This window comes from Panthera onca, chromosome B3, assembly GCF_046562875.1.
Source record: "Panthera onca isolate mPanOnc1 chromosome B3, mPanOnc1 haplotype 2, whole genome shotgun sequence".
In the NCBI taxonomy this organism is placed as follows: Eukaryota; Metazoa; Chordata; class Mammalia; order Carnivora; family Felidae; genus Panthera; species Panthera onca.
In genome coordinates, this window is record NC_138344.1 from 125,002,464 (window position 1) to 125,029,473 (window position 27,010).

General features: G+C 41.7%; 1 protein-coding gene across 4 annotated transcripts in view; it reads right to left on the reverse strand.

Annotated features, from left to right (window-relative positions):
- Window positions 1-27,010, reverse strand: part of STON2 (stonin 2) — a 146,168-nt gene that overhangs the window by 111,824 nt on the left and 7,334 nt on the right. Inside the window, exon 2 of one of the 4 annotated variants that reach the window (XM_060620454.3) lies at window positions 23,584-23,837. The exons of the other annotated variants lie outside the window; for them this stretch is intronic. The gene's annotated coding sequence lies outside the window, so the exon portion shown is untranslated. The remainder of the gene's footprint in view (window positions 1-23,583; window positions 23,838-27,010) is intronic. 4 annotated transcript variants of the gene reach the window in all.

The following is a 27,010-nucleotide window of genomic DNA, read 5'->3' on the forward strand; positions in this document are numbered from 1 at the left end:
TGAAGAAATTTGGGGTGAGAGGAGTGACTTATCCAACATTTTTGTTGTTTCCAGGCCTTTGTTTGGTGCCCTAAGATGTTTCCTCCAGGATTCCAAGTGGAAGAATTCACACATCCCAGGACAGTGACAAATGGACTCTTTTTTTTCCTCTATAAGATCCCATCCACAGAATGATCAATTAGAGGCCCTATTAAGCAGGTGTGTTCAATGCACCAAGCTATCAATGACACCCTTAAACCTGGGTCTTCTGGTGCCAAAACACTCTGATCTTTGGGTCAAAGCCACAAAAACAGTACTAGAATATATGCAGACTATCGTCCAACTAAAGCACTTTACAAACATCAATGGCAATGGAACCATAATGAAATGATCAGTGGAACTCCCCATGTGGAAATCTGCCAGGGCATTCCAGCTGTACAGAAAATGGAAAGCCTGGCAATCTCTCTTCCAAGTCCCTCTCCTAAGATTCTTACCAACCACAAGACCAGACATGTGCAAACAGCCCAGAGAGTGCAATGCTCCAAACCCAGATCTCACCAGAAAACCACGCAGAAGCCCAAAGACCCTAAGAGCTGACACCAGCAGGCTTCTCCCATAAAGCCTTTCTCAAGTGCCATCAGACATCAGCGTCACTCAGTGTGGTAATGGCTGCAGGCCACAATAAGACAGCAAAATTGAAGAGTCAGACTCCTCCTCTCCCAATAACAGCAGTATGTAAACCAGATCCAACAGCAACAAAAAAGCCACAATACAAATTCATGTGCTGACACATGCAGCATCATAGCTCAGTGGGGAAAACATCCTCCTGACCCCGTGATGATGAATCCAGCGAAATTCACAGATGAGTGTGGGTGGGGGATGGGACAAGGGAAGAGGAAAAGGAAAAGGGCGAGGGTAATGGGAAAAAATACCTAGAAATTGTAGAGCTCAAAGGTTTTAAAGACCAACCGTCCAGCTCTCAAGTTCACAGATGAGTAAACTGAGGTCCAAGGAAATCAAATGTAGCAACAGAGAATAAAAGCATGGGCCTGGGATTTGAATCCTCTGCAGCTTTTAAGACTCATTTTACCTCTGTACAGAAGGAATAACAAAATTCACTTCATAATTTTAAGGATTAAGAGAGATAATACATACTGAGTGCTTAGTACTGGGAGTAATAAACACTCTGTAACAATGACAATGATAATAGCAGGTAACCTTACAGAGGGCTTACTATATGCCTGCCAGGCCCCATTCCACACACCTTATAAATGTCAGCTATAACCACTGCTGTTATTAAGTTACTTGCCAGAAGTTACACAGCTCGTTAGTAGAAGTCTTGGGACTAGAATACAAATTCATGAAACCACCCTTTTCTGTCACTTACACATTCTGGCTTTAGTCATTTCTCTTTTCAATCATTTTTAGAGAAGTTCTCCCAGATGTTAAGCAGAGTCAAGCACTCAACCTCCTCTTTAGAGATACAAGCACACTTTGGCTGAGGAATCAAGACCACTACTCAGAAAGTATGAATGAAAGAAGAGTCCCAAGGATTTATCTACCCTTCCTTAGCTTGTCCATCTCAGATCTAGATACAAGCTGGTTGTTGATAATAAGCAGTCCCAAGAAAGCCTGGTGGAACAAATTTGTTACAGGGAACCCTTTATCATAACCCAGTGAAATGGATTCTAGTTATCTGCCACGAAACAGCCACATCTAATAAATCATGAGACACTAGGCCTTGTGGGTGCTGTGCTAGCAGCTAGAAACCACAGAGGAACCCAATAATTGTGAGGCTAAGTTCACACTAGAATTGGTTTCTCTATAAAAACCTCACCCCATTTTTAGAATGTGAATCATAAAGTTAGGCTGAAAATCACCACAAATGGTCGTGACTCAGTATCAGCAGCAGGACTGACCAAGAGACACTGCAAATTTCATTGCAGTCTCTGGCTTGCCACTTCAGAGAGCAGCTTCTTTCTCGGTGGCCTTACACACTAAAATCTGGGGGTGGAGAACAGTTGGCTGAAAAGATGGGAGTCGCAGAAATAGATCTATCTTGTGCCAATCCTCTGATACGCATTCATGAGTCCTATGTGTTGGAAATGTACTAAGCACCCTTTGAAACAGTGACCCACAAGCAGCTTGCAATCTAGCTGGAGACACAGAAGAGCAAACACAACAAATCCAGGAATAATCCTGCTGGAGGACACACCAAAAATGCTGCTCCGCCACTTAGAGATCTCTAAGGGCTGGAGCCATAAAGAATTGAGCAGATTTCTTGGATCTGAAGGACATCCTTTGTTCTGGGCCACCGGAAGGGAGGAGTAAGGATATTTGAGGGCATCCCCGGGACAAAGGATCACCATTAATATAGTGAAGATTAAGAGTCAGACCTTTGTGGGCTTGTTTCTAGGTGGGTGAAGAGGTCAGTCTGATGAGAGCTGAGGTGTTTACTGGGGAAATGTGGGGAGAGAGAATTGGTAGCCTTAACAGCTGAGGAGAAGAGTTCAGTGGGAAATGTTAAGCTGCCAAAGGTTTGGGTGGAGAGTGACCGAAGAAATGTACCTACAGGAGATGAATGCTCCTTGGACCACACTGACAAGGAACTTGGAGATGAAAGCTATTGGTCACAACAGGACCTCAGTGTCCATGCGAAGTAAGGGGGCAGCATCATCAGAAACATGTACTGAGTTCTCTGTGCTGGGCCCATTTTAGGGCCTGAACGTACAAGGAAAACAAGAACTGGCCTCAAGTAGTTCAAAGCAGATGGCAGGGGGGTATGGCGGCAACATAAACACTAATACAGTAGGCTCTCTAACCTATTATGACAGGTGATCCCTCAAAACAATGACAGCAGAGCATAAACGTATTAAGAGACTACTGAGCAGTAGGTGGTCATGAGCTACACCTTAAACTGGAAGGGAGGGCTCTTAGCAAGACAGCAGAGGGGCAAAGGCATTTTAGGGAGGGGGAACAGGACTGGTATGTCTAGTTGACAGTGAGTTACGTTCTGTTTACAGGAGATGGTAGGAGTGGTGTTGAGTGCACTGGAAAAGGAGGGGCTGGAATAGTGACAGTTCTCAATCTTAGAATGAGTTTGAACACATGAAACTACCCTTCCCATTCCCACTGCCAATGCCTTGATTCATCCCCTTATTGTCTCTCATCCAGATAATCACCAGTGTCTTACCTGTCTCCCTGCCTTCATGGTCACACCCCTCCAACCTATTACCCAATGTATTATGCCAGAGTACTCTTCTTAAAACCTGAAATGTCCATGCCATGGCTCTGCTTACAAACTCCTCAATGGCCCTCATAGCCACAGACTCCTCTCCTTATGTTAGCCAGAGTTGGTTTCGGTTGCTTATAATCAAGAACTCTGATATATGGTACCTTTCCCTGACTTCCACTAATTCCACTTGTCCCTATCGTCTATGTGCTGATGGTATCTTACTTACACTAATTTACCAAATTATAATGAAATTACTTGCTAATTAGCCTGTATGCTCTCTGGAAAAGGGGACTATTTTGTTGTTGATGTCTTCAACTCTTAGAATAGGGTCTTGCATTTATTAAATGTTGAGTAGATGGTGAAATTAGTGAATGAACAAATTAACTTATTTTGTCACTCTTTAGGGCTTTGAGCAGGTAAATGTTTTAGTAAGGTTAATTTAACCTCTTTACATAAGATAACTTCAGGAACATTCTAGATATAAGGCAACACATACATCCCCTTTTCTCTTTGATCTAAAACTGTGCTATCCAATTTAGGGGGTGCCTGGGTGGCTCAGTCAGTTGAGTATCTAATTCTTGATTTCAGATCAAGTCATGATCTCATAGTTTGTGAGTTTGGGCCCCAAATCAGGGTCTGCACTGGCAGTGCAGAGCCTGCTTGGGGTTCTCTATCTTCTCGTCCCCTGCTCACACTCTCTCTCAAAAGAATAAACATTAAATAAATAAATAGGTAGATAGATAGATAAAACTGTGCTATCCAATTTCAATACAGTAGCCACTTGACACAAAGTAAGTACTGACATGTGGCCAGTCTAAATTGAGTTGTTCTTTGACAAGGAGGTCCACTTTCAGCATCATTACTCAACATAGCATTGGAAGTCCTAGCCTCAGCAATCAGACAACACAAAGAAATGAAAGGCATCCAAATTGGCAAGGAGGAAGTCAAACTTTCACTCTTCGCAGATGACGTGATACTCTATGTGGAAAACCCAAAAGACTCCACCAAAAAATTGCTAGAACTGATCCATGAATTCAGCAAAGTTGCAGGAAATAAAATCAATGTACAGAAATCGGCTGTATTTCCATACACAATAATGAAGCAGCAGAAAGAGAAATCAAGGAATTGATCCCATTTACAATTGCACCAAAAGCATAAAATACCTAGGAATAAACCTAACCAAGGAGGTGAAAAATCTATACACTGAAAACTATAGAAAGCTTATGAAAGAAACTGAAGAAGACACACACAAAAAAATGGAAAAACATTCCATGTTCATGGATTGGAAGAACAAATACTGTTAAAATGTCAATGCTACCCAAAGCAATCTACATATTCAATGCAATCCCTATCAAAATAACACCAGCATTCTTCACAGAGCCAGAACAAACAATCTTAAAATTTGTATGGAACCAGAAAAGACCCTGAATAGCCAAAACAATCCTGAAAAAGAAAACCAAAGCTGGAGGCATCACAATTCCAGACTTCAAGCGGTACTATAAAGCTGTAATCATCAAGACAATATGGTGCTAGCACAAAAAACAGACACTCAGATCAATGGAACAGAGCAGAGAACCCAGAAATGGACACACAAACGTATGGCCAAACTAATTTTTGACAAAGCAGGAAAGAATATCCAATGGAATGAAGACAGTCTCTTCAGCAAGTGGTGCTGGGAAAACTGGACAGCAACATGCAGAAAATGAACCTGGACCACTTTCTGACACCATACGCAAAAAGAAACTCAAAATGGATGAAAGACCCAAATGTAAGACAGGAAGCCATCAAAATTCTCCAGGAGAAAGCAGGCAAAAACCTCTTTGATCTTGGCCACAGCAACTTCTTACTCAACAAGTCTCTGGAGGCAAGGGAAACAAAAGCAAAAATGAACGGTTGGGACCTCATCAAGATAAAAAGCTTCTGCACAATGAAGGAAACAATCAGCAAAACTAAAAGGCAACCGATGGAATGGGAGAAGATATTTGCAAATGACTTATCAGATAAAGGGTTAGTATCCAAAGAACTTATCAAACTCAACACCCAAAAAACCAAATAATCCAGTGAAGAAATGGGTAAAAGACATGAATAGACACTTCTCCAAAGAAGACATCCAGATGGCCAACCCACACATGAAAAAATGCTCAAAAGCACGCATCATCAGGGAAATACAAATGAAAACCACAATGAGATACCACCTCACACCCGTCAGAATGGCTAAAATTAACAACTCAGGCAACAACATATGTTGGCGAGGATGCAGAGAAAGAGGAACCCTTTTGCATTGCTGATGGGAATGCAAACTAGTGCAGCCACTCTGGAAAACAGTATGGAGGTTCCTCAAAAAATTAAAAATAGAACTACTCTACAACCCAGCAATTTCACTACTAGGTATTTATTCAAAGGATACAGGAGCGCTGACTCAAAGGGACACATGCACCCCAATGTTTACAACAGCACTATCAACAATAGCCAAAGTATGGAAAGAGCCCAGATGTCCATCAACTGATGAATGGATAAAGAAGATGTGGTATTACTTGGTGATCAAAAAGAATGAAATCTTGCCTGTGTCTCCCTCTCTCTCTGCCCCTCCCCCATTCATGCTCTGTCTCTCTCTGTCTCAAAAATAAATAAAACGTAAAAAAAAAAAAAAAAATTTTGAAATCTTGCCATCTGCAACAACACGGATAGAACTAGAGTGTACAATGCTAAGTGAAATGTCAGAGGAAGACAAATATGATTTCACTTATATGTAGAATTTAAGAAACAAAACAGATGAACATAAGTGAAGGGAAGCAAAAATGAGAGGAAGACAAACCATAAGAGACTCTTAAATACAGAGAACTGAGGGTTGCTGGTGGGGTGTTGGCTGGGTGGGCTAAATGGGTGATGGGCATTAAGGAGGGCACTTCGTGGGATGAGCACTGGGTGTTATATGTAAGTGATGAATCGCTAAATTATATTCCTGAAATCATTATTACACTATATGTTAACTTGGATTTAAATTTTTAAAAATAAAAAAATAAAATAAAATAATAAATTTTGTTCTTTATGTATAAAATATATATCAGATTTCAAAGCATACAAAAATGTGTAAAATACCTATTTAATAATGTTTATATTGACTACATGTTAAAAATATATTAGATATACCAGGTCCAAAAGAACATATTTTTAAAATTAATTTCACCTGTTTCTTTTAACATTTTTTAAATGAAGGCAACTAGAAAAGTTTGGACTATATTTCTATTGAACAGCATGGCTCTAAAATAATCCATTCTTTATCTTTTTTTTTCAAGAACATTTTTCAGTAGACATAGAAGAATTTGAGAATTTGAGAATTTGAGGTTGACTTTTCTTCAGTATTTTATCTTTTGCTCTCAGTTTTTTTTTAATGTGTATTTATTTTTGAGAGACAGAGAGACAGAGTGCAAGTAGAGGAGGGGCAAAGAAAGAGAGAAACACAGAATCCAAGGCAGGCTCCAGGCTCTGAGCTGTCAGCACAGAGCCTGACACTGGACTCGAACTCAGGAGCTGCGAGATCATGACCTGAGCTGAAGTTGGACACTTAACTAAGTCACCCAGGAGCCCCTGGTCTCTATTGTTTCTGATGAGGAGTTGACTTTGATTCTTATGTTGTTGTTAATTTTTCCCCTTTCTCTTTGGTTGTCAGCAATTATCTATGATATGTGTAGATGTGGTTTTCTTAGAACTTACCCTATTTAAAGTTTGTGTACTATTTTGAATCTGTATGTCATTTTTTTGTTATATTTGGAAAAATTCAGTCACTATTTCCTCTAATACGTTTTTCTGCCCCCTTTCTCTATCTCCTCTCCTACTGATCTGTTTTCAAGTTTATCGGTTCTTCTATCATCTTCATTTCCTGTTAGCTTATCCTGTGAATTTTTCATCTCAGTTACTCAACTTTTCTATTTTAGAATAGATTCATTAGATACTTTTATAGTTTCTATTTCTCTGCTAAGATGCCCTATATATTCTCTCATTACAACAATATTTCCTTTAGTTCTTTGAACATATTTATAATACCTCCTTTACAGATTTTGTCTGCCAAACCCAACATCTGGGCCATTTGGAGATTAGTTTCTATTGACTGTTTGTTTTGTTTTGTTTTTGACTAGGGGTAATAGTTACCTATTTTTTTGCATGCCTACTAATTGTTGATGATACACAGAAGATTTCTGAATTTGAAGACAATCAACTCTGCAGAGTTGATTTTTGCCAGAAGTCAAACTGCTTGCTCACATTCATCTTGTCTGGGCTTGGCCTTCCACTTTGTTGGATGAATTTGTGAAAAGCCGAAGATGTCTCCTAAGCTCCTCTGACTGCAGATCTCAACTTTCAAAGTCAATCTCCATGGCAGATTTTGACAGCTCTGGCTTTGTTAGGGTGGGTTTAGAGTAGGTCTTACTGTAGAGCAGCAGCTGGCAAACTACAGCCATGACCCAAGTCTGGCCCTCTGCCTTTCCTTATGAATAAAATTATATTGAGACAAAACCATGCCCATTCATTTACATACCGTCTATGGCTTCTTTTGTCCTATTAATAGCAAAATTGAGTAGTTATAACAGATGCTGTATAGCTCATAAGATCTAGAATAATTACTACCTAAATCTATTTAAAAAATTACCAACCTTGGTTGAAAGCATGTCTCTTACCCCTAAGACACAGACTTTCTATCTTTCCTGGATGCTTAGAATGTGTTAAGGAGGTCTTTTCAATGTGGCTAGGCTGGACTGCCACTATCTCCCAATATTGCTTGACCTCTAGTATTTCTGTCCCATTCTCAACCCTGGAGCCACCACTTCTGAGAAATCTCGTATGGTTTCAGTCTGTATATTTGCACTCCAGCCAGGCCAAGGATTCCCTGGGTACACCCAGACACACTTCTGTTCCCCCATTCCCCATGCAATTCTCTCTTCTCTAATGCCCTGCCCAGCAGATTCCAGCTGCTTCGCTGTCCCAGACTCTGATCTCTGTTTCCTTAGCTCAGCAGGACTGCTGTGCTCAGTGCAGACTCCAGCATACAATGCTGCAGTCAGAAAACTTTCCCCTGGAAGAGAGCCAAGGTGATCATCAGGTTCACCTCACGAGCTTGCTTTCTCTCATGATTGAAATACTGTGCTTTCTGTTGACCAATACTTAAAAACAGTTGCCTCATACAGTGGTCCAGTAGTTTCACGGTTGTTCACTGCACAAGGACTAGTATGTTACCAGTTATAGCCCAAATTGAAAGTCCTCCCCTGAAACATTCCCTTCTGACTTGTAATCATTTTTAATAAGAAAAAAGAAGTCCAGTTCAGATAATCTACATTAGGGTGATTTTATAGTGATGTCTTGGAAATGTTAATTAGAAGTTTTAGAAAACTTTCATACATCATATGAAAAGGAAAGGAGAGTTTCATGTAGCTATATGGATTAATTCCATCCCTTCAGAGCTGAGAAAATGTTTTTATTTTGTTAGAGGAGCCATGGTTTATACTACTGTAACATAATTCTTATTCGGTTAGTGATCCAAAAAGGTAATTTAAATCTGAGAACTTAACCATCTCCCTCTTGTATCTCTCTGCCATATATATTCAACAAGATGGCTACTTTGGAAATCTTTGCACCCACTTGTTGGGTTTTGAGGCTACTGGCAACGCTATCCAGCCATCTGTCTGGGGTTTATGCAGAAACATCTCAAACTAGATCCTAGTGCCCATTCCAAACCCCAAAGCAGGCCTCGGCTTTTTTCTGATCAAAGACAAGCATCTAAAGGTCAAAAAGAAAACTGGGAAGAAAGAAAGGATGAAAAAAAACTAAGACTGCATAGATTATATGTATTTCTGTAAAGCTTTCTTCCAAAGCAAGACATTCAACCAACGTACTGAACGTCTACTATGAACTCAGCATTTGCAATGTAGAATACAAAATAATACCAAGCATGGTTTTATACTCCAAGACCTCTGTCACAGTGGGCTAAAGAAACCACAACGATTTAATCACAAAGTTAAAGTAACCCTGCCACTTGTTTCATAACTTCTTAGAATAAACAGAAGCCCAGAAGGCACAATTACCCTATGGCAAAGACCTATATCAGATTCAGGACTTGGAACACTGCTTTTCTTCCTTCTTCTAAAGTCTTTTCCTTTAGGAGAGAACAGAGTTCATTTTAACAGAATCTGAACACTGGAAAACACACACACACACACACACACACACACACACACGCCCTTTAATTAACAGATGCTTTGATGTTCCCCAAGGGAAAAGGTAAGGGGCTTTGGTTATATGCTCTTATCTTTTCACCATTTTTTTCTTTCGTTCTTTCATTTAAATATAATATTTTTTTTTTTTTTTTTTTTTTTTTTTTTTTTTTTTTTGCGACAGAGAGAGACAGAGCATGAACGGGGGAGGGGCAGAGAGAGAGGGAGACACAGAATCGGAAACAGGCTCCAGGCTCCGAGCCATCAGCCCAGAGCCTGACGCGGGGCTCGAACTCACGGACCGTGAGATCGTGACCTGGCTGAAGTCGGACGCTTAACCGACTGCGCCACCCAGGCGCCCCTAAATATAATATTCTTTAAAAATTTTTTTTAAATGGGGCATCTGGGTGGCTAAGATGGTTAGTTGTCCATCTCTTGGTTTTGGCTCAGGTCATGATCTCACAGTTTGTGAGTTCAAACACCACATCAGGCTCCACATTGTCAGCAAGGAGTCTGCTTGGGATTCTCTCTCTCTCTCTCTCTCTCTCTCTCTTTCTGTCTCTCTTTCTCTCTCTCTGCCCCTCCCTCACTTGCTCTCTCAAAATACATTTTTAAAAATAAAAATAAATAAAATTTTTTAAAAAGACTGATCACTCCTCTTCCACTGAAAATTGGTGAATAAAATGAATACCCAAGCCTCAAGTCAAACATACATAAGAACTCCAAAAGGAATATATGTCATATTTCAACTAATGTCAGTATGTATCGATGATTCTCCACTATTTTTCTTTCAATCACATACATCCTAATTCCCTATCTCTAGATATGTTTTTGTCCTCTCGAAAGTCACATTATATGTGTGTGTATACACATACATGTACACAAATATATATACGTATATATTTACATGCATGCGTATATGTATATCCCAATGTTATAATTACAAATATTCTATTGTGTGATTTCTCTTCAAAATAAACAATCCTGATAGCTGTGTTAATTAAAGAACTCTATGACTCCACATTCAGAGTCAAGGATCTAAGTCACACTTGGCCTGAAAAACAGGTTGTCTCTGATCTTTGGTGCATTCCTGAGGCAGTGACCCTGAAGGACATCCCCAGGTGCTTGAACAGTGTGTTACATCCAGAATGTAATGAATAACCCTGACAGGTCACCCTTTAAAGTTTGCAGAACACTTTCTAGTACCTCCAACTCTTAGAAGGATCTGGTTTCCTCTATCTTGGTAAACTCATCTTGCTCACTTTAGTTTCATATTTGGAATAGGAATACTACTATTTTGCCTGTATGAAAGTAGGACGTTGGTGTGGATAATTTCTTTCCATCTACATTTTAGAGCCATGAATCTATCACTTTAGATGTTCCATCATAAGGCATTGATGTCCGTTGCCTAGGCGTCTATAGGAATCCTACAGATCCCAATGGTGGCCATATTTCCTAGGCGTAACCCTAAGACTTTCCAAGAAGCTAAGCAAAATATTATTATCATGTTTCACTGAAACTAAGGCCCCATGGGTTATAAAATGCATCTAATTTTAGATATTATAAAATATTTTTAAATATGTATACTTATACGTGTATATATATAGACACATACATATATATACACACATTTCTTTGCATCAATGAAATGTACTTTTAGTACTGACCAAAAATTGTAATTAGTATGTATTTCCAGGATGCAAATAACTTCATTAAGTATTTCAATTCATTTTTACAATAACCCTGAGATAAGTAAAGCAAATATTTCTCTCATTTGATAGATATGTGAACTGGCTCAGGGAGGTTGCTTGACTAGGCTAAGGTCACGCAGACAACCACGACAGAGTTGGGTCAGGATCACAAGTCTTCTGACTCTAACTTCTATATTCTCTCCTCCACCACATTGTGCTTTTCAGAAAATAGGTATAACAGGTATGTTGGCTGAATCCCCAACATTCATTTCTTCTCCTCATCCAGCACCAGGGGATGGACTGTTACTGGTTAATAAGCCAATCACAAAAATTTCTATTCCTGCTTTCCCAGCCTCCCTTGCACCTAGGGGTGGCCACCTGACCAAGTTCTGGCAAATGAGACATAGATGAAGGTATGGTGAGATCCTAAGCTCTGAGAAGTGGTTTCTGTCTTTGCTTTGTCTTGCTTTGTATTGCATGTCTCAATGAAGGACACGGATAATGCTCATGCAGGCCTGATCCTTTCCTTTTCTCTTTTTTCCTGTCTTGAATATGGTCATGATGGCTGCATTGTGATAATCACACTGCAACCACAAATGAAAAGGCAAGCGAATCACAGTCATTGGCCCTGATGTCACTGAGCCACTGATCCTGTATCAATAATCATTTAACTCTATTTATTGTTAGATGAAAAAAAATGTTTTTGTTTAAACTATTATGATCAGTTTTTCTGATACAGGCAGATGAATGCAATTCTAGGTTAACTGTGGCAATCAGAATTCTAAGATGACCCCTATGATCTCCATGTCCTGGTGCAACTTCCATAATTATGTCATATTGAATGGTAAAAGGGATTTTCAGATGATAGCCAGTTGCCATTAAGATAGGGTGACTAAAATCAGAGAATTTTCTCTGGCTGGTAGCAAAAGAGGTAGTTCAGAGAAGTTCAAAGCAGGAAAGGAAGGTTCTCCATTGCTCAGATGGAGATGACCACAGGGGGACTACAATCCTAAAACCACAAGGAACTGAATCCTGCCAACAACAAGCATAAGTTTGGAGAAGTCTCTGAGTTCCAAGTGAGCACACAGTGGGCCAATCCTTAATTTCAACCCTGTTGGATAGAGAACCCAACCATCCTATGCTAGCATCATAGTTTAGAAATGGGAGGAAAATTTATTTGAGAGTTCAAAATCTTGAGGAACAAAGACTTTCTAAAATAACCTCCCAGTGTGGATAAGGGACTGGACCTCAACTGACATCAACTACTACTCCTAGTAGGAAACAAATTAAAAAAATAATACAAAATAGCAAAAGAACACAAAATTATACATGTAGCATTCTGGAACATATTACATAGGATCTCTCTCCAAAAAGTTTGTCTTTTTCTGCCTTGCTTACTTAGACTACTGCAAAATTAGCCTGCCTTTCCAGAGACATGGGGCAAGGCTGGAAGGGTGATTGTTTTTAAAACAAAAAGTTAAATTACAATTTTGGGTATCTTTCCTTTGAACATCATGAGGCTAATGAACATTCAACCAGTTTACTGGTGCAGTAATGATGATACCATACCAATGCCTCTTCCTAACAATAGGGATGTCAACATTTTGGAATGTATTAAAAGTCAGCCGAGGGGAGAGTGAGCAAAAAGGAAGGAAAGGAGAAGTAGAACAGATTGTGGAATCTCCTCTCAAACTTTTTTTAAAAAATAGGATATTTACTAATTCATCCACCAAATTGTTAGCAAACATCTGCTAGATGTTCAGGATACAAAAGTAATCAAGATAAATATAGACCAAGATAAATATAGACCCTGCCTTCAAGGGGCTTACATCCAAGAGGGGAAAACAAGGATGAAACAAATCAACTGTAAACATGTACAATATCTGCAAATCAATACAAGGTTAAGACCAGGAATAACAAGGGATCTTAATTATTAGGGTGATAGATCTCTCTGAAAAGCTGACATTTAATTACTACTTCAAGGGTAAGAAGAAGCCAACTATGACCAGCAAGAAGTACAAAGCATTCAAGGTGGAGGGAACCAAAGGCAGAGTCTGAGATAGAAACAAAAAAGAAAAAACTGACAGTAGAATGAGCCAGGAGGACAGAAGCCTAAGATACGGTTATAAAGGTGTTTCCTTTTTAGGAATATGGGTCTTATCAGCCAAATTTAGATATTTAGATTTTATTCTAAGTACAATGAGAAGTCAACGAAGGATTTAAAGAACAATAAAATTTAATTTGCCTTTTCAGAAGCTGAGTGGAGAACAGATTGGGAGGGTTAAGAGTGGAAGTGGAGAGAACAATTAAGAGGCTGTCACATAGCTGAGATGAAAGATGATGGCGGCCTGAAACAACTCAAGTGTCCTTCCATGGAAGAATGGATAAACAAAATGTGGTATCTACATAGGACAGAATATTATTTAGCCTTCAAAAGGAAGGAAATTCTGGGGCGCCTGGGTGGCTCAGTCGGTTGAGCGTCCAACTTTGGCTCAGGTCATGATCTCACAGTTCATGAGTTCAAGCTCCACATCAGGCTTACTGCTGTCAGCACAGAGCCCACTTTGGATCCTCTGTCTCCCGCCTCTCTCTGCCCCTCCCCTGCTCACATGTCTCTCTTAAAAATAAATAAACATTAAAAAAAGGGGGGGGGGAAGGAAATTCTGCTACATACAACATGGATGAACCTTGAGGACACACACTAAGGGAAATAAGCCTGTCACAAAAGGACAAATACCATTTGATTCCACAGAATGTCCCTGAAGTGGTCACATTCACAGAAACAGAAAGTAGAACGATGGTAACCAGTGGCTGAAATGGCTGGGGAGTTAGTATTTAATAAGTACAGAATTTCAGTTCTCAAAGATGAAAACAGTTATGGAAATAGATGGTAGGGATGGTTGCCCAACAATGTGAATGTATTTAATCCCACTGAACCATCACTTAAAAATGGTTAAGATGGCAAATTTCATATGTATTTCAACACAATTTTTAAAATAAAATTTTTTATAAAAAATGACCATGTAAGCTGAAACTATGCAAAGCAATTTTCATAATCAAAGAGAAAAATTTGACCGTTTTGTGGTCTTTAAAACCTTTTGTCAAAACATTAAGAACTCTCTTACTGATTATAAATGTATAGGGTAATAAAAACAATCACAAAACTAACATCACTTAGTACACTGTCATTGAAAAATTAAAGTGATTTCTTTTATCAAGAAAAAAAATATATAGTGGCCAGAATCAGGATGGGAGCAATGAAGATGGACAGAATGAAGCATATCTGAGATAGATGTTGGAGGTAGGGTCTATAAAACTTTCTGATGGATGCCATACGTAGGGAGAGGAAGGGTGGAACAGTAACTCCTGGATTATGGTCGAGGACTGGGTGGATGGCACTGCCATTGACTGAGTTGAGGGAAAGAGTCAGAATTTCGGGGCAAAGTAAATATTTCTTTTTAAACATGATGCATTTGGGATGCTTATTAGACATCCAAGAGACATGTCAACTGTGAACTTGAACATGCAAGTCTGGAGCTCAGTGCTGGAGATATACATTGAAAAGTTATCACTACACAGAATGGATCAAGTCTACTAGAGAGAGACTGTAGGAAGGGTGGCTAAAGTTCTTACATGCATGGCCAGTGTGGAGGTACACCACAAGACTCAAGTCCCAGGGCCCAGTGACTCCAACTGGAAAGAAAAGAGGAGGGAGCCCAAGTTAGGGGGTGCTGCCATACTCTGCTCTTCAATACATGGGCATGTGGGAGACAGAGGTCCTAAACCAACCAGGCCATTCTATACCCGACCATGTGGAAATAGAAAAAGAGTTTGAAGTGGGGCTTTCTCCATGAAATGCTTTGAATCCCAGTCTTGGAGAAAAAAAACTTGAAAATGCTTCTAAAGAACTCAGTAAATCCAAATATCTTCAGTGCTAACCCTGTCAGCAGGAGAGGGGCAGGTACCAGGCATGTTATAACACAGGCAGGAATTTCCTGAAACCACAGGCAATTTTACAATTCTGAATAATTATTAAGTGAAACAAAGTGGGTGAGAGTAGTCAGTAGATTGCAGCGTTATTCCAAAAGTAAGGTCTGCACATCGTTATCAATCAAGCAGCAGAATGAGGAAACAGCACCCTGAAAACAAAGTCAGGTGCTTTGGCAACTCTCCTGGAGCCACCAATCATTCTTCCTCACGGCTGGTTGGGGAGGCACAGGCTCAGGGAAGGGCAGCAGCTGGAGTGGCTCTCCCTTTATCAACAATGATGCCCACAGACCTATCTCCTACCTCTCCCAGTCTATACCCAAGCACCCTTCATGTACAAGCTCACTTCTGTCATCCCATAGATGAGGCACATTATCCCCTTTGTTCCTCCAACCAACATTCTAAGGTAGGTACTATTAGTGATATCACCATTTTCGAGATGACAAAAGCTGAGAACAGAGAGATTAAGTAACTTCTTCATGTCAGAGCACTAGTAAATGGTAGTGCTGGGATTCTAACCAAAATCATTCTAAGTTCTGAGACTGTTCTCTAACAATCATTGACTCATTCATTCTGCCAACCAACAAGCACTGAGAGCCTATGATGTGCCAAGCCCTGACTGTGCTAGTTTTAGGGATAGAGAAATAGATGACAGAATCCAGAAAGGCTATAATTAGCCAACCGCCTCATACTCATGAAGGACTTTAATATTATTAAAAATGGATACAGGGGCACCTGGGTGGCTCAGTTGGCTGGGCATCCAACTTGGGCTCTGGTCACGATCTCATGGCTCATGAGACCGAGCTCCACATCATTCTCACTGCTGTCAGCGCAGAGCCCACTTTGGATCCTCTGTCTGTCTACACCCCCCTCCCCCAGCCCCTCCTCCACTTGTCTCTCTCTCTCAAAAATAAATAAACATTAAAAAAAAATGGAAGCACACATTTAGTCACAGGAATACACTGAAAGGATTGAAAGAGGTGCCTCCTACAACCTTCAATTCATGCCCCATTACCAAACCACTCTGCCTAGAGAGTTCAACGAATATCATTTATAACTCCTATAGTTATCTTGCATGCAGCAAAATTATATTTTCTGTGTTTCTGTATGGGTTTCTGTGTTTTTCTGTGTAAGAATATGCATCAAAGGTTTTAATTTGGTTAAATGCAAATACACAAGAAAGGTCATAATATTTTTCTAACCCTGTCTTGGAACTCTTTCAATCCTTAATGTATTGGGAACCTCAGAAAAAGGAAGGAACATAGGTCTCTCTCTACTACCTCTAAGAGGCACTGAACTTGAATGACAGCATGGGTAACTATGGAGGATGACCAAAGGTCACAGGGGTGGAGGAGCTCAGGCAGGCTTCCTAGAAGAGGCCTATCTTGGGTCTTAGGAAGCTGAATTACACACGGATTCAGAGCACAATCTCTGTGTGCAGTCATGCAGGCCAAGCCCGTCACTGTTAACTGTAATCATGGGAATATCTCAAACTCTCCAAACCTGAATTTTACCTAACAGTTTCAGAGAGTCCTATAGGGATAGAAAGAGATGCTGTATGTAAGATTTTCAACACACTGAATAAAGTGTAGTTTACTATATTACTATTTCTACTAAGGATGAGTAGGAGTTAGCCTGGCAAGGAGACCAGGCAACAACTTGCTGATTTCATTCCTGTGGTCATGGCATTCAGGAAGTGAAAGTGGAAGGAAAGGAGAGACCTTAGAAATTTGGGGAAAAAAGGAAGTAGTGGTGTGAGCTTCAGCATGATGCAGGAAATGGCCCGGCCAGCAGGATGGGAGGTATTATTAGTTGGCCTGGAAATGCTTCGCAGGGACATTACACAGGACAACTCTGGGACTCCATTTGCAGATCTTCTACGTGAGCAATGTCCATGGAGGATGCGTGGCACAACCCATGTGGCTGAAGACAGCAACTGGCCTGGGCAGGTGCTCCAAGGGTCCTGCACCTTGGTCACCGCTGCCACATAGCTCCTCCCACTGTTGGTGTGTCCAAATCATCTGGGCTGCTTCTGTAAACAGAGCAGTAGCACAACCAGCACTGCCACCAACCCCTTTGGGCCACACGGAAACCATATCTAAAAGGGTCCAGTTGTGACAAGAGTATCTGGGATTATCCCAATCTATCAGTACAGTGGCAGCAACGTGGGACCTTCATTTTAGAAACTCCTGCCAATGCTCCCTGTATCAAGAATGACAAAAATTAGAGGAAAATCAAGCTCCCGGCCACAGATCTCAAGCTTGGTGGGTGGCTCTAAATGAGGTTAGCTCAGTGCAGATTTGTCTAGAAAAACACAGAGCTTTATTCTCACAGAGCTAGAGGGCAAAGAGAAAAACTATTTCCCCATATTTCCCTCTTTCACAGAAATAGGACTTTCCTCCTGGGCTGCACTGCCAGTCCCTCTTAACTCTGTCCTGGCCACTGTAGTCTTCAGCATCCCTTCCCCCCAGAAGCCCTCACCAGCACTCCATCCCCTGGCACCCTAACACCCCCACAACACTGCGCTGCACAACTCTGGGAGGCACCATTCATGTACACACGATGTGAAGGGAACGGTGCCTAAGGGGATGCTGCCCCAATGCCTTCCCTAAGGGGAACGGTGTTCCCTAAGGTGAACGGTGCCTGGGGAATGCTGCCCCAATGCCTTCCCAGAGCTGTGCAATCCAGCAGCCCGTACTCATTCACCACTCACCCACGCTTAAGAAACAGCAGGGAGATGATAAATGTTTGGGAGAAAACCCTGACTGGGAAAGAAGATGGAAGTAAATATCTACAGCCATAGGGATCCCTGTGATTATTCTTCGTTCAACAGAACAAAAGAAACCACAGTGATAGGAAATACAATCCCACCTGGGTGATCAGGAGGATGACAGCTGAACAGAGGGCAGAGAAGGGCCTGCTAAGTATCCTAAGGAAAGGAGGAGGGTGGGATTAATTGGCAGTGGAGGTGGGCAGAGAATTTTAATTGGGGGTATGCTGAGATTCAAGGATTGTGAAACAAAAGGGTAGATATAGAAAATGGAGGTCTGGGGCCTAGAGAAGTAAGAGGTAGAAAGTTAGATAAGAGACACACATACACACAACCCAAAAAAGAGGATACATGAAGCCAAGGAAAGGAACAGGTTACCAACCGAGGAAGAAGAAGACAAAAGAAGATGGCTGAGTCCTGCAGCGTGTCTTTATATATAGGAAAATGGGGAGGTGAGAAGGAAAAAAGGGGGCGCCCAAAGTGACAGAGCCAAATGTGAGAGAAGAGAAGAACCAGAGGCCACTGGGGTCATGAGAGAAAGAAAAGTCTCAAGAAGGTGGGTTTCTCTAGTGTCAAATGTTGTAGAGAGACATTACAGGCGCTTGGACGGTCACTGTCTGACCCTTCAGAAGGTTCACTAAAGTGACAGCTCCTTGAAGGATGGTCTGTGCCCTTTCTCACTGTATTCCCAATGCTCAGGACCAGCTACGCAGAAGGAAAGCAGCAAGTATTTGTGGAACAGAGTAAAGCAGCTGGACTAGAAGGCCTATTGTAAAGAGTTAATAATATACCATAATTACAGTTTAAAGTTTAATGACTCTTAATACAACTTTGTAAAGGAAGGCAAAAAATTACCTTTTTTTTTTTAACAGTGTACACTCTGTTAATCCCCATTACAAACTTCTATGGAGGAAGTACTTTTCTTTTTTACCTGGCATGAATTGAAACTCACCTCAGATAAGAAGCAAGAGATTTCCTGGGATCTCCGCTGCCACAAATTCTTTGAATGACCACGGCAAAGTTGCAAAACCTTTCCGCTTTTGTTTCCACAAATGTATTAATTTGGGATTAATATAAACTTATTTGCAACCTTGAAAATACTTAAAAGACGGGAAACATATTTAACTAGTCTCAACCGTATGTGATTCTCACACGTTGCACAAAATAAAATACCTAGCAGGTAACCGCTGCTTCCATGCAAGGGTTTTAGCATGCCTTTCCACCTGTTTCAACAAGTATAAAACTGGCCTGAGGTTTACCAAAAAAGCCCCTCCCGAAAACCCAATAAAACGTTTAAGGGCTAAAATATATCACCTTACATTTGTCTCCTATCCAGAGATTAACTCTCTCTCATTCTCAAATTGTACTGTGAAGACAGAATAACAACCATAGCAACTACCTTCTAACAGCTTACTCTGTAAGGCACTGTGCTAAGGGTCTTACAGGCATCGTCTTACCTGATCTCTACAACCACTCTAGGGGAATGTTATTGTTAATGCCTATTTCCAGATGAGGAAACTAAAGCTTGGATCAGCTAACTTTCTCAAAGCTACACACATTGGAAGTGGTGAAGGTAAGCTTTAAACCCAGAATGTATCACACATCCTCATGGGATCAATTTTCACAGCTGTATTGCTGACATTCAAAGATAGATGTCTGATGTGTTTTTTTTTTTTTTAATTAGAAGTATTTTTAAAAATAGGAAACCATGGAACAGATGGCTAGCCTACACAGGGACCAGATCCACAGGTTACAAATGATGGATCTTTTACTACTGATAGACCCATCTTCCCAGTTCCCCAAAATGAGGGCAGCCAGTGTTACAGAAAAAGAGAGAACAGGGATGGAGGATTGAAGGCTCAGACTCCCAGTCATGCCCTGTCGGATCCATACCCTAGAGACCACCTGATCTGTAGTGTTCCTCCCTCTTCTTCTACCTTCACTGGCCCCCGTTTCTCTAGGGAAAAAGTGGTAAGTGTGAATGTGTCTTAGGCTGTGTGGCTTAGAAATGAGAGCCTGAGACCAAACTTCTAGGCCATTTTAGCAATCCCAGGAAGCTTGAGTTTAGAAAAAGAAGTGAGACAGCAAAATCAAATAACAAATGGGGCAGGACCAACCATGGCTTCACAATAAACAAAACTTCTCACTCAGTCATATGGGACACCCCCAAAGAGGCTGGTAGAGATTACAGCCTCCCAAAAGTTTCCATCAAATGGAGCGATACTCTGAGAGGGAAAATGTCTGCCATCACTTGACTCTCTCTTATTCCCCACTGGGCCAAGGTTCATTCCATGGTGACCCAACATCCCCCACACTTTTGGGGTGTATTGTCTTGCTCCTTCAGCAGCAAATGAGGAAGCTAGATCCCATACCTACAGGGTGGTGCTTCATCTGAGTCCAGAAGTGGTGGGAGTAAGCCCAACATGGCGTTGGATGGTAGAATGGTACAGTCCAGCAGAGCTGGTCACCAAGGCAACTGAGAAGGAAGTGGGGCTAAGAGAATTTCAGATGGTGTGTAAGAGGCAGCCAACAGAGGAAGGTTAAACCTAGAGACGAACCAGTACTGGTGTGCAATTTCACATTCACAGAAAGTGGAAGAGATGATCTAATAAATCTCCTTGGACTGTGGGTTATTTGTGCTCCTCGATCTTCTGCAGGTTCTTAGAATTCTGACTGTCACAGGACATCATCCATTCTACAGTCATTCAGTAAGCATTTCTTCAGCATCTCCTATTGCTAGGCATGTCCTAGTGAAATTCTAGAGAGAGAGAAGACTAAGAGAGAGAGAAGGAGACAGGCAAATAAACAGACAATCACAATACAGTAAACCCAACAGTGCCATTAGCACACAGAGGAGTGGCACCCAGTCCAATCTTGGGGTCAGTAAAGAATAACTGAGGGAAGGTGATACCTGGGAAGGGGCTTGAAAGACGAACAGAAATTAGTTGGGGGCAGGGAAAAGGGAGATTCCAAGCTGGCAGCATAGCATCTATAAGAATAAAACAGGACAATGCAACTTAATTAGAGGGTGCCATTTTACTTAGCCATGTTTAAACAGTTGTGTTAACACGCAAAACCAGTTTGGTACCAAAAAGTATGTGCAATAGACATCCCTGTCTCTCACATCATCCCCAGACCTCCTGCCTACCTAACCCATTCTTGAACATCACTCATCACTGACCTCAACCCCTGGAGTACATATGAATCAGTGATGGGGTAGGATCTGGAGATACAAGTAAGGCATGGCGTGAGGTGAAGATGAGGCTAAGAAAAGAGGTTCAAGTTCAAGGACGACCTGAGATTTAGGGGTGGTATTAGGAATGGGGAGGAGGCAAGGATGGGGGTGATGCAGAGCTAGACTGTTTTGTACATGACTTAGAACCTTGAAGTGTGACAGTTTTTTTTATAAGTTCCCCCACTTAAAAACAGCTATAATAAAATGTGATACATTCATACAAAGTGTAGGAGATGAATGAAAGCATGTTGTGCTTTCTGAACTACAAGCAGCTCAGAGAAGAGAGAAGAGAGAAGAGAGAAGAGAGAAGAGAGAAGAGAGAAGAGAAGAGAAGAGAAGAGAAGAGAAGAGAAGAGAAGAGAAGAGGCTGGAAAGATGAGGAGTCAGAAGGGTCTTGTAAGCCATGCCAAGGTTGGGTTTTGGAGGGCAATGGAGATCAATTAAACAATTTTAAATGAAGAAATAATACGATTCAATCATATTTTAGGAAAATCATTCTGGAAGCAATGAGGAAGATGGACTGGAGGGTGGGAAGATCACCTAGTAATTATAGTGATCAGGCATTGCAAGATGAGGGATAAACAGGAGGGATGTTTTTTATGAGCCATTTAAAATGAAAGATCATCAAGACATGGGGATAAAGTCTATTTGAAGCTCATTTAGATTGAGGGAGGCAGTGATGTGGTCAGCGGATGAAAAAGATCTTTGGAAGACTGGATAGATTTCTGGCCATTCACCGGTCTTCAGAAGGGCTTCATAGGGAAGAATGATTGAGGGGTGGTAGGGATATGATGAGTTCAGTTTTAAACCCAGTGAGTTTGATGCACCTGTTGGACAACCACAGAGACGTCTTAGGGCCTACTAAACAGGTCAAGAAGTCAGAAGAAGAGAGGTATTGATTATACAGATTAAAAGGTATTGGCAGCCAAGGGTTTGGAGGTCACCTAGAGAAAATGTGCAATGTGAGGAGAAACAAGAAGCAAGGGTGGGAAGGTCAACACTCATGTGTGGGGCACTGGATAAACGGCCACGTGGCAGTTCACTCACTGTACATGTCTGCTCTCATCATCATCATGAAGGCCTGCACCGAATCCAGCCTTCCATTGCAGGAAAAATCAACCTGATTTGCTTAGAGCCCAGAGAAAAACCAGGTAAAAGAGGTATTAGTGTTCATTTCAACAAGCTAACTCTTCAGGTAATACAGAGTTAAGGGAACTCTGTGTGGGCTCAAGGACAACAGAAAGAGGAGAATAGGAAGCATTAGAACTGCAGGGATTGTGCACTTCTGGATTTCCAGCTTTCCAGCACTTGAAGAAGTGAAACCTTCCTCACCTTTCTTGCAGCACAGGCTTCTGTGGGTGCACCTGAGATGTGCCTATTTACACTAATACTTCAACTACAAACACATCATCCATTAGGAAGAGTTCTCTAGTTAGAGTCAAGGCCAAGATGTGTAACTCAAACTTGAACATCTCCCCCTAGAACTGGGTCTTAGCCTTTTTTTTCTTTTTTTTAAGCATGGCTCTCTGGATCTGAGGTACAATTTAAGCCAGAGACCCTCATCTCCGAGTAAATACACATACATGCAACATATTTAAAATTTCAGGTGCTTCACAGACACCTTTGCCAAAGTCCCTCCATGAATCCCCTAGGGCTCTCTGGACTCCCTGTTGAAAGCTCCACCCTAGAACAATTTATCTAGCTCATGTCACTTTCAGAATGTTCAAAACAAAACCAACTCATTCCAGAAGAGCACAGCAAAAGGAAGCCAGGCACTGTGGCTTCCACTGACCCTGAACTGATAATTCCTTACTTCCGTTTTCAGTAAGGCAGAGGATATCTCCTTCCCTTTTCTAAGAATCCCTGTCCTTGCCCCAACAAAATAGACCTCAGGCACAGAAACCAAAACAACGCAGCTGAATGCAAAAACTCAGGCCTCCGCAGTGGGCCTCGTGAGGAGCAGCTCCAAGGGCCCCAGGCTGACTGTGACATTATCCTCATGCAGCCATCCCCCTGTAAACAAGAAACATCCCTAGTTCATGTCTGCTGAGACAGGGGCAAGAGGGGGTCTCCAACCGCTGGGGATAGTGGCCAGGAATATAGCCACACTGGGTGGGCTTGGCACAGTGTGAGAGTCAAATAAATATCTGTTGCCTGAGTGCTGGCTCTGCTCTCCTAGAGCAGGGTCTTGGGTTTTGATGGGTGACAGGTATGGCTGACACCCAGTACATTCTTGAAGATTGTAAATTTAGACAGCAGGTAAGTTAGGAAGTGTTACGACTTATAGGGCAAAATAATCCTGTTATAAAATGCAAGGAACTCAGCACCTTTAAATGGCACCTTTAAACCCATCTCCACACTCCCAGTAAATTTCCCTCTTTTGCATCTATTTTTTGCATTATTTATATATATTTTATTATAAAAGGAACACACTCTCACTAAAGAAAATTTGGGAAATATAGAAAAGTATAACCACCACTTACTTCTGAAATGATGTGATTTATTTCATCATTTGCATGTACCTTTTCAGCTTCCCAGGGACACTTGCATTGTTCAAGGGTGAGGCGTTCCTTTTTGGGGGGAGGGGGGCTGTCACCACAGACAAATGGGACAGGATCCTTTGACCTTGTGACTCTCTGGGCTCTCACCTCGTGGCCAAGAATTATTTATTCTATTGTGTTTTCCAAGTTGATGGAAATTTCCCACCATTTATGCCTATTCTCTTCACTTCCTCAACCTGAAAGACCAGAAAGAAAAATTTAATCACTGGAGCTCTTTCCTATTATTTTTTCTGCTTCGGTATTTCGAATGTTTTCTTTCAGCCCTCACACCACCCACCGCCATCTGGAGAGGTTTTCTCAAAAATTCTAGCAGGGATTTAGAAACCAACCACACCGTTACATGTATTTGGTCCTGCCACCACTAATAGCTGTATTTCTTTTGGTGAATGTCTCACTGACAGTAACTCTTGCAAAACAGAAAAGCCACAAGTTCAAAGCATATAAACCACAAATGCAAACACAGCAGACATGCTAATTAAAGAATCCAGAGAAGAGACTTCAGAATTTGATTTCCCCTGCCTCTGGATTCTTATGTAGCTTTGAGAGGGAGACTTTTTAAAAAATAGATTCAGAATCATATTATTTGCTGAGAGAAATCAAGTGTCTCGAATACTTTCTCCAACCAAGTGTAAAACTGGAATTTAAAACAGTAAGGGAGAGGGGAACCTGGGTGGCTCTGTTGGTTAAGCATCTGACTTTGGCTCAGGTCATGATCTTGTGGTTCGTGGGTTTGAGCCCTCCGTTGGGCTCTGTGCTGACAGCTCAGAGCCTGGAGCCTGCTTCGGATTCTGTGTCTCCCTTTCTCTCTGCCCCTCCCCAGCTTGTGCTCTGTCTCTTCCTCTCAAAAATAAATAAACATTAAAAATAAAAAAAAAAAACGTAAGGGAGGATCAGTTAGTTTACTAGAGAAGTGAGAACCTTCTCACCTGCCTCACAGTAGTAAAGAGCACATATGAGGTTAGCGTATGTGATGTTGAAATACCGTCATTGCTAGGATATCCATTTTCTTCTGTGTTTCGCTTTTCTCTGAATGCTTGTGTATCTGGGATTCATGTACCAACTGCCATATACACAGGCCAGTCTTGATTTCTGGATGCAGTGTTTCAGTTATGCTTTCAGGGAAAGCATAAATGGCTGACATATGTGTGTGGAATTTATTGTAGTATCTTCTTGACCTCTTTTACTTTTAATAAGAACAAAAAAAATAGTAGCAGTATGGGTTAAATTAAAATGTGGCTTGCAATTCAGGGGAAATTCAAAGAGCTTTAAAAATGTGTGAGCTGTTACCGCTCCTTACTTCCAAACACTCTGGCACGAACAGTGAGAATTTTACAATGATCAAACGATAAACAGCTTCATAGCACTGATACAGCTGCACTCACTGAACCCCTCAAACCCCCGAGATGGGAGTTTTTACTACCAGTTCCCATCTCCAGATAAGGAAACTGAGACTCTGATGGTAAGTAGCTTGCCCAAGGGCACAAAGGTAGGAAGAGGTCAAGTGGTATCTAACCCTAGTTTATTGACTCAGAAGTCCAAGCATTATAGAGCTCGAATGATAAACTATCCAAAGCGAATGCCAGCATCAAATGGGTCCACACTTCATTTCCCTCTAGCAAGGCAAGAAAGCAAACCGGAAAAGTAGAGCCGGCTTGACTTTTCCACTAGAGCTGGAAGGCCCCCAGGTTCAGCTCCAGAGCCCCTTCTCTTCTTGGTCTAATTTAATCCCTTCACGAATTTAACTCTCATCTATAGCCAAGGACCCCTACATCGATGTGTCCAGCCCTGACCTCTCACCTGATGCCCACTGAGTGCCTTCACGACAGCGTTTAATAGGCCTCTCAAAGGTCACATATCCATGACTGGATAGCGACGCTCCCTCCAAAGCTGCTCTACCAGAAGCCTTCTGCATCCAACGTGATGGCAGTTTATCTTGGCAGTGGCGTTGGTCACAACATCAAGTCATCCTAGACTCCTCTCTTCTTCCTACATGGTTTCTCTCATGTTCATTTTAGGCAGCGGACAAATAGATTTCTCCTATGCTTCTTTAAAACAGCAAGTTCCCCTAGTACACATAGTAAGACTTCATTTGCATACAACTCAGCAGGAGCACCTTTCCCAAAGCAGTTAGGTGAGCTTCATCCACCATAGCACTGCCTACCCGCGTATAGCGATGTCCACCTACCGTTTTGTTTTTTTTTTTTACGTGCTATTATGTAACACTTCCTGTCTCCCAGACAGTGGTCTCAAAGTGCTTTACAGCTAATTAGCACTAGAGAATTCATGTAATCCTCATAAGAACTCTCTGAAGTAGACACCACTATTCTCTTTCAGTAGATAAGGAAACTAAGATACAGGGAGATTAACCAGCTTGCCCAACACCACACGATTCAAACGTGGACAGCCTAGCTCTGGTGTGCATGCTCTTAACCACTTCACCATGCTCCATCCATGAAACATACTTTTTCCTCTAAGTACAGAAAGGAACCTATACTCTTATCTTGCTTTCTTATGGCCGGGGCCCACCTCTGCCAAGTTCCTGGCCAGGACTGACTGCACTTTCTCTGTCCTCTTCACAGGAAAGTGGCAACTAAATGACAAGAGACCAAAGCCCCTTGTCCCATGAGCACTGGGCTGTGACCAGCCAAGTCATCTAGCTGAATCTGAGATATGACAGCACATGACCCTGCCTCCTTGGAACTGCCTCCCCAAGGCCTGCTCGGGGATCAGGAACTGAACACCAACCAACAGCAGAGCATGAGAGCTCCAGGGCCTCTGAATGTGATGGATGGTGTGGCTGGAGGGGCTGCTTCAGAGGATACTGCCCACCTGGGCCAATTAGGCTGTTGGTGAGTGACTGGGATGTGCTGAATGTACTCAAATAGATGCCCCCCAAAGACCCCCCTTTTAGATGTTACTTTAATACCAAAAATATTAAGCAGAAAGAAATAGATAAGAGAAGCAAGCGTGCTTCAACAGCCCTGTTGGCAGTGAAGCCACGGAGCAAAAACAAGGACAGTTCTTCTGGCAGGATCTCTGTGGGTGTGCCCGGAGTGCACAGACGGCCCCCCACCCCTTAACTCTTTAGAGGACTTTTCCTTCTGTTTCCAGATAGAATAGTGACTAAGGGCACAGCTTCTAGAACTGAGAGATTAAGAGGTGGGGTCAAAGCCCTATCTCCACCACAACCTCCGACAGATTACTTACCCTTGCAGATACTACTAATGCCCCACCTCACAGAGTTGAGGCGGAAATTCAAATAATGTGGAGTAAAATGCTAGCAGAAGACCTGGGACACAGTAAGACCCCATGAATGATGGCTACTTATGGTAATTTTGATAATCTCAAT